The 14,582-nt window shown below is 35.3% G+C and overlaps 1 protein-coding gene across 3 annotated transcripts in view; it reads right to left on the reverse strand.

Moving 5' to 3' along the window:
• Positions 1–14,582, reverse strand: part of HBS1L (HBS1 like translational GTPase) — a 135,869-nt gene that overhangs the window by 103,246 nt on the left and 18,041 nt on the right. The gene's annotated exons all lie outside the window — the stretch shown is intronic.

Below are 14,582 nucleotides of genomic sequence, written 5' to 3' on the forward strand. Positions count from 1 at the left end.
TAAAAGGGTTCTCTGTGAATTAAGAAAATAAAAGTACTAATATAGTCCCAAATATACCTTTCATTAGTTATAATGGCTTGTTTCGTCTGGGAGTAATCATCAGGAGAAATAAAATGGCCGCCATCCTGTTAGTACACAGGAGGAAATGTTGTTACTTCGGAACAATGAATTTCATGTCTACTCATGAATAGTGTTAAGCGAACTTGTGTTTTAAGTTCGGCGTCTAAAGTTCGGGTTCAGGTTATCGAAGTATCCCGTTATGGATTCCGCTACCATGGACCATAACGGAATTTAGAATCCATAACGGGATACTTCGATAACCTGAACTCGAACTTTAGACGCCGAACTTAAAACACAAGTTCGCTCAACACTACTCATGAACTCCATTCCGATATCAGCTGAGGATCATATTAAACTGTATTCAGGATCAGAATCCCTGACAAGCAGAGCAGAGAGGAGGATGAGGCAGTGCTTTACCTCAGTGATGTGAAGTAAAGCCTCATTCACACGTCAGTGTTTTACCATCAGTGATTGGGAGCCAAAACCAGAATTGGAGCCTCCACAAACATAAGGTATAAGGAAAAGATCTGCACCTGTTCTGTGTTTAGAGCCGCACCTGGTTTTGGCTGAAAATCACTACTGGGAATCACTGACCGAACACGGACGTGTGAATGAGGCTTAACTTGTCCCCCTGTGTGATTAGGACAGGTTTTGTGTGTACTAATAAGACGGTGGCCATTTTGTTTCCCCTGATGATTGCCCCCTAGACAAAACTAGCAATTATAACTAATGAAAGGTATTTGGGAATATATTTATAGTAAAGTAATATGTAAGTATTTTAATTTTCTTAATTCTCGGAGAACCCCTTTAACACAAAAGCTCACCGGGCATTGAATGTAGATTCGGCCAACTCCAGCCACCACTCCTTCCCCCAACACCAAGGAACTAAACTTTGACTACAAGGGGATATTTTAAAACAGACAACCTACTGATATGTAAAAAATGGTGATCAACCAGGAACAGCAAAGGTATTGTCCAAGCAATCATACCCCATTGATCTTAAATTTAGCACTAATACGCTGTGTAGGTGATAAATGTTATCAGATGGAATACCCCTTTAAGCATACATTCCCACCTCATAAATTTCTTGGCCTAAAAGACAAATGATGGGACACAAAGACTATGAGAGAGCTATGAGCTGGTGAGGACTAGAACATAAATTATGGCAAATTTGTAGGGCCCCGACTCAATATCCACCTACCACGTTTCATGCCACTTTTAAGCCTCCTTCAATAAGTATAGATGCTATATAAAGACTCAGTCTACATTCACAATATATATATATATTTTATATTATTTTTATTTTTTTACTTTTTCCGATTTTAGATCTTTTAGTGAAAAAGTACCGTAAATCATGGTGTTATATATATATTGTGGAAAATGAAGTTCACCATCAAAAGAGCTTTAAAGAGGATGTCCTATTAAAGAGGTTAAAGTGGTAGTCTTATCTTAGACATTGGTAGCATATCACTAGGATATGTCACTATCGTCACATAGGTGCGGGTCCCACGCCCATCTCCACGACAGGCCCCCAACGTGAAGGAGAGAGCACCAAGTGTAGCCACCATCCATTCACCGTTGTGGGTGTTCATAAAATAGCTGAGACCACCATAATAAATACCGCAAACTCACAACTTTATTTTACAGAAGCACTGACACAAGGCAAGGTGGGGGTGACATCTCCACTCCCTGGCCTGGCTTTGATGAGCCTGCAGCAGAAGCAGACTTCATTAAGTTTTGTTTTTTTTTATGTTAAGGTGGATTTACACTGCACAGTTATTGGGCAGATTATCAGGAATTAAAGTTACTACTAACGCTCGCTCCTTAGAATCTGCCCGTGTAAAGGTGCTGCTGATCTTTCATGCAACACATGTCAGGCAGTTGCTGCCAAGGCCAATAAGATAATGGGTTGCATCAAAAGGAACATAGATGCCCGTGATGAGAACATAGTCCTACCACTTTACAAATCACTAGTCAGACCACACATGGAGAACTGTGTACAGTTATGGGCTCCTGTGAACAAGGCAGACATAGCAGAGCTGGAGAGGGTCCAGAGGAGGGCAACTAAAGTAATAACTGGAATGGGGCAACTACTAGGGATCGACCGATATTGATTTTTTAGGGCCGATACCGATAATTTGTGAACTTTCAGGCCGATAGCCGATAATTTATACAGATATTCTGGGAATTTTCATTTTTGAAAAAAAAAAATTTCCTACACAAATCTGCTGAAAATTAATATGTTTATTGTTAACGTGTATTATTATTTTTTTTGTAAATCTTTCTATTTCATTTATACTTAATATTTTTGTGGGGTTTTTTTTACTAACTTTTAGCCCCCTTAGGGACTAGAACCCTTGTCCAATTCACCCTGATAGATCTCTATCAGGGTGAATAGGAGCTCACATTGTCTCTGCTGCTCTGTGCTTTGTGCACACAGCAGCATGGAGCTGAACATGGCAGCCAGGGCTTCAATAGCGTCCTGGCTGCCATGGTAACCGATCGGAGCCCCAGGATTACACTGCTGGGGCTCCAATCGGAGGAGCAGGGGAGAGGGGATCCTGTGGCCACTGCCACCAATGATTAATACTGGGGGGGGCACTGCGCCACCAATGAAGAGAAATCTCTCATTAATTCATATACAGGAGGCGGGAGCTGGCTGCAGAATCACATAGCCGGCTCCCGACCTCTATGAGCGGTAGCTGCGATCCGCGGCACCTAAGGGATTAACTACCGGAGATAGTAGCTACTTGTCATAGAGGCCGGGAGCCGGCTATGTGATTCTGCAGCCAGCTCCCGCCTCCTGTATATGAATTAATGAAAGACTCATCTTCATTGGTGGAGCGGTGGTCACAGCCCCTCCCCTCCTCTTATTGGTGGCAGCAGCAGCACAGGGGGAGGAGACATTGCTTCCTTCTCCCCTGTGCTGCGGAGAGAACACGGAGAGCGGTGACAGCAGCGCGATCTGTGTTCCCCATACGTTATCGGAATATCGGCAAAATAGATGCCGATACCAATAACTGTCAAAATCCTGAATATCGGCCGATAATATCGGTAAAACCGATAATCGGTCGATCCCTAGCAACTACAGTACCCTAAAAGATTATCAAAATTGGGGTTAGAAAAAAGCAGACTGAGGGGAGATCTAATTTCTATGTATAAATATTTCAGGGGTCAGTACAGAGATTTATCCCATCATCTATTTATCCCCAGGACTGTGACGAGGGGACATCCTCTGCGCCTGGAGGAAAGAAGGTTTGTACACAAACATAGAAGAGGATTCTTTACGGTAAGAGCAGTGAGACTATGGAACTCTCTGCCTGAGGAGGTGGTGATGGTGAGTACAATAAAGGAATTCAAGAGGGGCCTGGATGTATTTCTGGAGTGTAATAATATTACAGGCTATAGCTACTAGAGAGGGGTCGTTGATCCAGGGAGTTATTCTGATTGCCTGATTGGAGTCGGGGAGGAATTTTTTATTCCCCTAAAATGGGGAAAATTGGCTTCTACCTCACAGGTTTTTGTTTTTTTTTTGCCTTCCTCTGGATCAACTTGCAGGATAACAGGCCGAACTGGATGGACAAATGTCTTTTTTTGGCCTTATGTACTATGTTACTATGTTACATAAATCATTATTTCTGGGCAGCAGATTGTGCTCTGTGAACAGGGATCTGCTGCCCACATAATGAATTTGTATTAGACTACTTCCACACCAGCTTTTTTTTGCGGATCTGTCATGGATCTGCAAAAACGCTTTCATTACAATAATACAACTGCATGCATACGTCATGAACAGATCCGGTTGTATTATATCTTATATAGCCATCATCCGTCTTGAACAACATTGAAAGTCAATGGGGGACAGATCCGTTTTCTATTGTGTCAGAGAAAATGGATCCGTCCCCATTGATTACATTGTGTGTCAGGACGGATTAGTTTTTGTCCCTGCTTCGTCAGGCGGACAGCAAAACGCTGCAGGCCTCCAGAGCAGAATGGCGACCAGAGGTCGCGCTACATTTTTTCTGGAAGAGTAAAAATACTCCTCTTACCATTTTTGAGGAGCATTTTTAGCCGATGAGGAGTACGAAAGTTACAGTAATCCAAATAGTTAATACAAAGGCCTATATAACATTAAGGGGTTGCTATTTATGCAGGGAAACCATTACTAGTACTCTAGAACTGTTGTCCATGCATAAATAGGAAATTTAGACAATTTTAAATTTAGCCAACATCATATACTAAACATAAGACCACTGCCACCTCAACAGCGCCACCAGTTCTTGCCGGTATAGATGCGAACAGTAGACTCCTTATTAGTTATTCCTCCAACGCCTAAAGCTGGGGACACTGTTAGGGTCCATTCACATGTCCGCAAGTGTTTTGCGGTCCGCAAATTGGCACTTTAAATAGAAATGCCTTTTCTTGTCTGTGTCTGCAGACAAGAATAGGACATACACTGGATGCGGACAGTACACTGTGTGCTGTCCGCATCTTTTGCGGCACCATTGAAAAAGAATGGGTCCGGATCCATTACGCAACGTTGCGGAACGGATCCGGACCCATTTTACGGACATGTGAATGGCCCTTTACACCGAGCAGAAATGGAGTTTAGGGTCAACTTGGTACAAAGCACCACGCTCATGAGAGCTTTCCCCTCTGCAGTGGTCTCAGATTGGATGCTAATGCTATGTAGGCTCAAAGAGCTCTGCAGGGTCTGGGTGGTAGGCTTAGGGTAGCACAGTGTGATAGTGTACTGTATATACTGTTATTGTGTGCATAGTGTGAGTGTACTGTATATACTGTTATAGTGTACTGTATATACTGTTATAGTGTGCATAGTGTGATACTGTACTGTATAAACTGTTAGTGTGATAATGTACTGTATATACTGTTATAGTGTACTGTATATACTGTTAGTGTGCATAGTGTGATACTGTACTGTATAAACTGTTAGTGTGATAATGTACTGTATATACTGTTATAGTGTACTGTATATACTGTTATAGTGTGCATAGTGTGATACTGTACTGTATATACTGTTAGTGTGCATAGTGTGATACTGTACTGTATATACTGTTAGTGTGATAATGTACTGTATATACTGTTATAGTGTACTGTATATACTGTTAGTGTGCATAGTGTGATACTGTACTGTATAAACTGTTAGTGTGATAATGTACTGTATATACTGTTATAGTGTGCATAGTGTGATACTGTACTGTATAAACTGTTAGTGTGATAATGTACTGTATATACTGTTATAGTGTACTGTATATACTGTTAGTGTGCATAGTGTGATACTGTACTGTATAAACTGTTAGTGTGATAATGTACTGTATATACTGTTATAGTGTACTGTATATACTGTTATAGTGTGCATAGTGTGATACTGTACTGTATAAACTGTTAGTGTGATAATGTACTGTATATACTGTTAGTGTGCATAGTGTGATACTGTACTGTATATACTGTTAGTGTGATAATGTACTGTATATACTGTTAGTGTACTGTATATACTGTTAGTGTGCATAGTGTGATACTGTACTGTATATACTGTTAGTGTGCATAGTGTGATACTGTACTGTATATACTATTAGTGTGCATAGTGTGATACTGTACTGTATAAACTGTTAGTGTGCATAGTGTGATACTGTACTGTATATACTATTAGTGTGCATAGTGTGATACTGTACTGTATATACTATTAGTGTGCATAGTGTGATACTGTACTGTATATACTATTAGTGTGCATAGTGTGATACTGTATAAACTGTTAGTGTGATAATGTACTGTATATACTGTTATAATGTGCAGTGTGATACTGTACTGTATAAACTGTTAGTGTGATAATGTACTGTATATACTGTTATAGTGTACTGTATATACTGTTATAGTGTGCATAGTGTGATACTGTACTGTATAAACTGTTAGTGTGATAATGTACTGTATATACTGTTAGTGTGCATAGTGTGATACTGTACTGTATAAACTGTTAGTGTGATAATGTACTGTATATACTGTTATAGTGTACTGTATATACTGTTAGTGTGCATAGTGTGATACTGTACTGTATATACTGTTAGTGTGCATAGTGTGATACTGTACTGTATATACTATTAGTGTGCATAGTGTGATACTGTACTGTATAAACTGTTAGTGTGATAATGTACTGTATATACTGTTATAGTGTACTGTAAATACTGTTATAGTGTGCATAGTGTGATACTGTACTGTATATACTTTTAGTGTGCATAGTGCGATACTGTACTGTATATACTGTTAGTGTGATAATGTACTGTATATACTGTTATAGTGTACTGTATATACTGTTAGTGTGCATAGTGTGATACTGTACTGTATAAACTGTTAGTGTGATAATGTACTGTATATACTGTTATAGTGTACTGTATATACTGTTAGTGTGCATAGTGTGATACTGTACTGTATATACTGTTATAGTGTACTGTATATACTGTTATAGTGTGCATAGTGTGATACTGTACTGTATATATACTGTTAGTGTGCATAGTGTGATACTGTACTGTATATACTATTAGTGTGCATAGTGTGATACTGTATAAACTGTTAGTGTGATAATGTACTGTATATACTGTTAGTGTGCATAGTGTGATACTGTACTGTATAAACTGTTAGTGTGATAATGTACTGTATATACTGTTATAGTGTACTGTATATACTGTTATAGTGTGCATAGTGTGATACTGTACTGTATAAACTGTTAGTGTGATAATGTACTGTATATACTGTTATAGTGTACTGTATATACTGTTCTAGTGTGCATAGTGTGATAATGTACTGTATATACTGTTATACTGTACTGCATAAACTGTTAGTGTGATAATGTACTATATATACTGTTATAGTGTACTGTATATACTGTTATAGTGTGCATAGTGTGATACTGTACTGTATAAACTGTTAGTGTGATAATGTACTGTATATACTGTTAGTGTACTGTATATACTGTTAGTGTGATAATGTACTGTATATACTGTTATAGTGTACTGTATATACTGTTATAGTGTGCATAGTGTGATACTGTACTGTATAAACTGTTAGTGTGATAATGTACTGTATATACTGTTATAGTGTACTGTATATACTGTTAGTGTGATAATGTACTGTATATACTGTTAGTGTACTGTATATACTGTTAGTGTGATAATGTACTGTATATACTGTTATAGTGTACTGTATATACTGTTAGTGTGCATAGTGTGATACTGTACTGTATAAACTGTTAGTGTGATAATGTACTGTATATACTGTTATAGTGTACTGTATATACTGTTAGTGTGATAATGTACTGTATATACTGTTAGTGTACTGTATATACTGTTAGTGTGATAATGTACTGTATATACTGTTATAGTGTACTGTATATACTGTTAGTGTGATAATGTACTGTATATACTGTTAGTGTACTGTATATACTGTTAGTGTACTGTATATACTGTTAGTGTGATAATGTACTGTATATACTGTTATAGTGTACTGTATATACTGTTAGTGTGCATAGTGTGATACTGTACTGTATAAACTGTTAGTGTGATAATGTACTGTATATACTGTTATAGTGTACTGTATATACTATTATAGTGTGCAGAGTGTGATACTGTACTGTATAAACTTAGAGAGATAATGTAATGTATATACTGTTATAGTGTACTGTATATACTGTTATAGTGTGCATAGTGTGATACTGTACTGTATAAACTGTTAGTGTGATATGTACTGTATATACTGTTATAGTGTACTGTATATACTGTTAGTGTGCATAGTGTGATACTGTACTGTATAAACTGTTAGTGTGATAATGTACTGTATATACTGTTATAGTGTACTGTATATACTGTTAGTGTGCATAGTGTGATACTGTACTGTATAAACTGTTAGTGTGATAATGTACTGTATATACTGTTATAGTGTACTGTATATACTGTTATAGTGTGCATAGTGTGATACTGTACTGTATATACTGTTAGAGTGTGCATAGTGTGATACTGTACTGTATATACTGTTAGTGTAATAATGTACTGTATATACTGTTAGCGTACTGTATATACTGTTAGTGTGATAATGTACTGTATATACTGTTATAGTGTACTGTATATACTGTTATAGTGTGCATAGTGTGATACTGTACTGTATATACTGTTATAGTGTACTGTATATACTGTTAGTGTGCATAGTGTGATACTGTACAGTATAAACTGTTAGTGTGATAATGTACTGTATATACTGTTATAGTGTGCAGTGTGGTACTGTATATACTGTTAGTGTGCATAGTGTGATAGTGTACTGTATATACTGTTATAGTGTACTGTATATACTGTTAGTGTGCATAGTGTGATAGTGTACTGTATAAACTGATAGTGTGATAATGTACTGTATATACTGTTATAGTGTGCATAGTGTGATACTGTACTGTATAAACTGTTAGTGTGATAATGTACTGTATATACTGTTAGTGTACTGTATATACTGTTAGTGTGATAATGTACTGTATATACTGTTATAGTGTACTGTATATACTGTTATAGTGTGCATAGTGTGATACTGTACTGTATAAACTGTTAGTGTGATAATGTACTGTATATACTGTTAGTGTGATAGTGTACTGTATAAACTGATAGTGTGATAATATACTGTATATACTGTTATAGTGTACTGTATATACTGTTAGTGTGCATAGTGTGATACTGTACTGTATAAACTGTTAGTGTGATAATGTACTGTATATACTGTTATAGTGTACTGTATATACTGTTAGTGTGCATAGTGTGATACTGTACTGTATAAACTGTTAGTGTGATAATGTACTGTATATACTGTTATAGTGTACTGTATATACTGTTAGTGTGCATAGTGTGATACTGTACTGTATAAACTGTTAGTGTGATAATGTACTGTATATACTGTTATAGTGTACTGTATATACTGTTATAGTGTACTGTATATACTGTTATAGTGTACTGTATATACTGTTAGTGTGCATAGTGTGATAATGTACTGTATATACTGTTATAGTGTACTGTATATACTGTTAGTGTGCATAGTGTGATACTGTACTGTATAAACTGTTAGTGTGATAATGTGCTATATATACTGTTATAGTGTGCAGTGTGATACTGTACTGTATAAACTGTTAGTGTGATAATGTACTATATATACTGTTATAGTGTGCAGTGTGATACTGTACTGTATAAACTGTTAGTGTGATAATGTACTGTATATACTGTTAGTGTACTGTATATACTGTTAGTGTGCATAGTGTGATACTGTACTGTATAAACTGTTAGTGTGATAATGTACTGTATATACTGTTATAGTGTACTGTATATACTGTTAGTGTGATAATGTACTGTATATACTGTTATAGTGTACTGTATATACTGTTAGTGTGCATAGTGTGATACTGTACTGTATAAACTGTTAGTGTGATAATGTACTGTATATACTGTTATAGTGTACTGTATATACTGTTAGTGTGATAATGTACTGTATATACTGTTATAGTGTACTGTATATACTGTTAGTGTGATAATGTACTGTATATACTGTTATAGTGTACTGTATATACTGTTATAGTGTGCATAGTGTGATAATGTACTGTATATACTGTTATAGTGTACTGTATATACTGTTATAGTGTGCATAGTGTGATACTGTACTGTATAAACTGTTAGTGTGATAATGTACTGTATATACTGTTAGCGTACTGTATATACTGTTATAGTGTACTGTATATACTGTTATAGTGTGCAAAGTGTGATACTGTACTGTATAAACTGTTAGTGTGATAATGTACTGTATGTACTGTTATAGTGTACTGTATATACTGTTAGTGTGCATAGTGTGATACTTTACTGTATAAACTGTTAGTGTGATAATGTACTGTATATACTGTTATAGTGTGCATAGTGTGATACTGTACTGTATAAACTGTTAGTGTGATAATGTACTGTATGTACTGTTATAGTGTACTGTATATACTGTTAGTGTGCATAGTGTGATACTGTACTGTATAAACTGTTAGTGTGATAATGTACTGTATATACTGTTATAGTGTACTGTATATACTGTTAGTGTGATAATGTACTGTATATACTGTTATAGTGTACTGTATATACTGTTATAGTGTGCATAGTGTGATACTGTACTGTATATACTGTTATACTGTACTGCATAAACTGTTAGTGTGATAATGTACTATATATACTGTTATAGTGTACTGTATATACTGTTAGTGTGCATAGTGTGATACTGTACTGTATAAACTGTTAGTGTGATAATGTACTGTATATACTGTTATAGTGTACTGTATATACTGTTATAGTGTGCATAGTGTGATACTGTACTGTATAAACTGTTAGTGTGATAATGTACTGTATATACTGTTATAGTGTACTGTATATACTGTTATTGTGCATAGTGTGATAATGTACTGTATATACTGTTATAGTGTACTGTATATACTGTTAGTGTGATAATGTACTGTATATACTGTTATAGTGTACTGTATATACTGTTAGTGTGATAATGTACTGTATATACTGTTATAGTGTGCATAGTGTGATAATGTACTGTATATACTGTTATAGTGTACTGTATATACTGTTATTGTGCATAGTGTGATACTGTACTGTATATACTGTTATAGTGTGCATAGTGTGATACTGTACTGTATAAACTGTTAGTGTGATAATGTACTGTATATACTGTTATAGTGTACTGTATATACTGTTAGTGTGATAATGTACTGTATATACTGTTATAGTGTACTGTATATACTGTTAGTGTGATAATGTACTGTATATACTGTTATACTGTGCATAGTGTGATAATGTACTGTATATACTGTTATACTGTACTGTATATACTGTTAGTGTGATAATGTACTGTATATACTGTTATAGTGTACTGTATATACTGTTATAGTGTGCATAGTGTGATAATGTACTGTATATACTGTTATACTGTACTGCATAAACTGTTAGTGTGATAATGTACTATATATACTGTTATGGTGTACTGTATATACTGTTAGTGTGCATAGTGTGATACTGTACTGGATAAACTGTTAGTGTGATAATGTACTGTATATACTGTTAGTGTACTGTATATACTGTTATAGTGTGCATAGTGTGATACTGTACTGTATAAACTGTTAGTGTGATAATGTACTGTATATACTGTTATAGTGTACTGTATATACTGTTATAGTGTGCATAGTGTGATACTGTACTGTATAAACTGTTAGTGTGATAATGTACTGTATATACTGTTAGTGTACTGTATATACTGTTATAGTGTGCATAGTGTGATACTGTACTGTATATACTGTTAGTGTGCATAGTGTGATACTGTACTGTATAAACTTAGTGTGATAATGTACTGTATATACTGTTATAGTGTGCATAGTGTGATACTGTACTGTATAAACTGTTAGTGTGATAATGTACTGTATATACTGTTATAGTGTACTGTATATACTGTTATAGTGTACTGTATATACTGTTAGTGTAATAATGTACTGTATATACTGTTAGCGTACTGTATATACTGTTAGTGTGATAATGTACTGTATATACTGTTATAGTGTACTGTATATACTGTTATAGTGTGCATAGTGTGATACTGTATAAACTGTTAGTGTGATAATGTACTGTATATACTGTTATAGTGTACTGTATATACTGTTATAGTGTACTGTATATACTGTTAGTGTGCATAGTGTGATACTGTACTGTATAAACTGTTAGTGTGATAATGTACTGTATATACTGTTAGTGTACTGTATATACTGTTATAGTGTGCATAGTGTGATACTGTACTGTATAAACTGTTAGTGTGATAATGTACTGTATATACTGTTATAGTGTACTGTATATACTGTTAGTGTGCATAGTGTGATCCTGTACTGTATATACTGTTAGTGTGCATAGTGTGATACTGTACTGTATAAACTGTTAGTGTGATAATGTACTGTATATACTGTTATAGTGTACTGTATATACTTTTATAGTGTGCATAGTGTGATACTGTACTGTATAAACTGTTAGTGTGATAATGTACTGTATATACTGTTATAGTGTACTGTATATACTGTTAGTGTGCATAGTGTGATACTGTACTGTATAAACTGTTAGTGTGATAATGTACTGTATATACTGTTATAGTGTACTGTATATACTGTTAGTGTGCATAGTGAGATACTGTACTGTATAAACTGTTAGTGTGATAATGTACTGTATATACTGTTATAGTGTACTGTATATACTGTTAGTGTGATAGTGTACTGTATAAACTGTTAGTGTGATAATGTACTGTATATACTGTTATAGTGTACTGTATATACTGTTAGTGTGCATAGTGTGATACTGTATAAACTGTTAGTGTGATAATGTACTGTATATACTGTTATAGTGTACTGTATATACTGTTATAGTGTGCATAGTGTGATACTGTACTGTATATACTGTTATAGTGTACTGTATATACTGTTATAGTGTGCATAGTGTGATACTGTATAAACTGTTAGTGTGATAATGTACTGTATATACTGTTATAGTGTACTGTATATACTGTTATAGTGTGCATAGTGTGATACTGTATAAACTGTTAGTGTGATAATGTACTGTATATACTGTTATAGTGTACTGTATATACTGTTATAGTGTGCATAGTGTGATACTGTACTGTATAAACTGTTAGTGTGATAATGTACTGTATATACTGTTATAGTGTACTGTATATACTGTTATAGTGTGCATAGTGTGATACTGTACTGTATAAACTGTTAGTGTGATAATGTACTGTATATACTGTTATAGTGTACTGTATATACTGTTATAGTGTGCATAGTGTGATACTGTACTGTATAAACTGTTAGTGTGATAATGTACTGTATATACTGTTATAGTGTACTGTATATACTGTTATAGTGTGCATAGTGTGATACTGTACTGTATAAACTGTTAGTGTGATAATGTACTGTATATACTGTTATAGTGTACTGTATATACTGTTATAGTGTGCATAGTGTGATACTGTACTGTATAAACTGTTAGTGTGATAATGTACTGTATATACTGTTATAGTGTACTGTATATACTGTTAGTGTGCATAGTGTGATACTGTACTGTATAAACTGTTAGTGTGATAATGTACTGTATATACTGTTATAGTGTACTGTATATACTGTTAGTGTGCATAGTGTGATACTGTACTGTATAAACTGTTAGTGTGATAATGTACTGTATATACTGTTATAGTGTACTGTATATACTGTTATAGTGTGCATAGTGTCATACTGTACTGTATAAACTGTTAGTGTGATAATGTACTGTATATACTGTTATAGTGTACTGTATATACTGTTATAGTGTGCATAGTGTGATACTGTACTGTATAAACTGTTAGTGTGATAATGTACTGTATATACTGTTATAGTGTACTGTATATACTGTTATAGTGTGCATAGTGTGATACTGTACTGTATAAACTGTTAGTGTGATAATGTACTGTATATACTGTTATAGTGTACTGTATATACTGTTATAGTGTGCATAGTGTCATACTGTACTGTATAAACTGTTAGTGTGATAATGTACTGTATATACTGTTATAGTGTACTGTATATACTGTTATAGTGTGCATAGTGTGATACTGTACTGTATAAACTGTTAGTGTGATAATGTACTGTATATACTGTTATAGTGTACTGTATATACTGTTATAGTGTGCATAGTGTGATACTGTACTGTATAAACTGTTAGTGTGATAATGTACTGTATATACTGTTATAGTGTACTGTATATACTGTTAGTGTGCATAGTGAGATACTGTACTGTATAAACTGTTAGTGTGATAATGTACTGTATATACTGTTAGTGTACTGTATATACTGTTAGTGTGATAGTGTACTGTATAAACTGATAGTGTGATAATATACTGTATATACTGTTATAGTGTGATAGTGTACTGTATAAACTGATAGTGTGATAATATACTGTATATACTGTTAGTGTACATAGTGTGATAATGTACTGTATATACAGTTATAGTGTACATAGTGATACAGTATACGGTATATAGTGTTATAGTGTCCTGGACTATAGTGCACATAGTTTAATAGTGTACGGTATATAGTGGGACAGTGATGCTTTTCCTTGGCCACTACTGTCTGTGTGTGAACCCGACCCTGCCCCTCATCTCATGCAGTCTCCTGTTCCATGGTGCTTGCAGGATTAGCATTGGCAATGAGAGTAGGGGTATCTGTAAGTCAGTCATGCTGTGACATCTGTGTATCAGCCAGGAGGCATGTGCTGGGCCCTGCACCGGGTACACAGGGTGCTGCATCTATAAGCTGCTCCTCCTCTATTTTTCTGGCTATGGGACAATAGAATGACCTGCCCTGAGGGTCTCCCTCCTGTGTCCTCGCTGTCTTGCAGCTGGCAGTCAGACCCAAGTCTGAGGTTGGTGTTGCTTGCTGCTGG

The sequence above is a fragment of the Bufo bufo genome, chromosome 4 (genome assembly GCF_905171765.1).
Source record: "Bufo bufo chromosome 4, aBufBuf1.1, whole genome shotgun sequence".
Classification (NCBI taxonomy): Eukaryota; Metazoa; Chordata; class Amphibia; order Anura; family Bufonidae; genus Bufo; species Bufo bufo.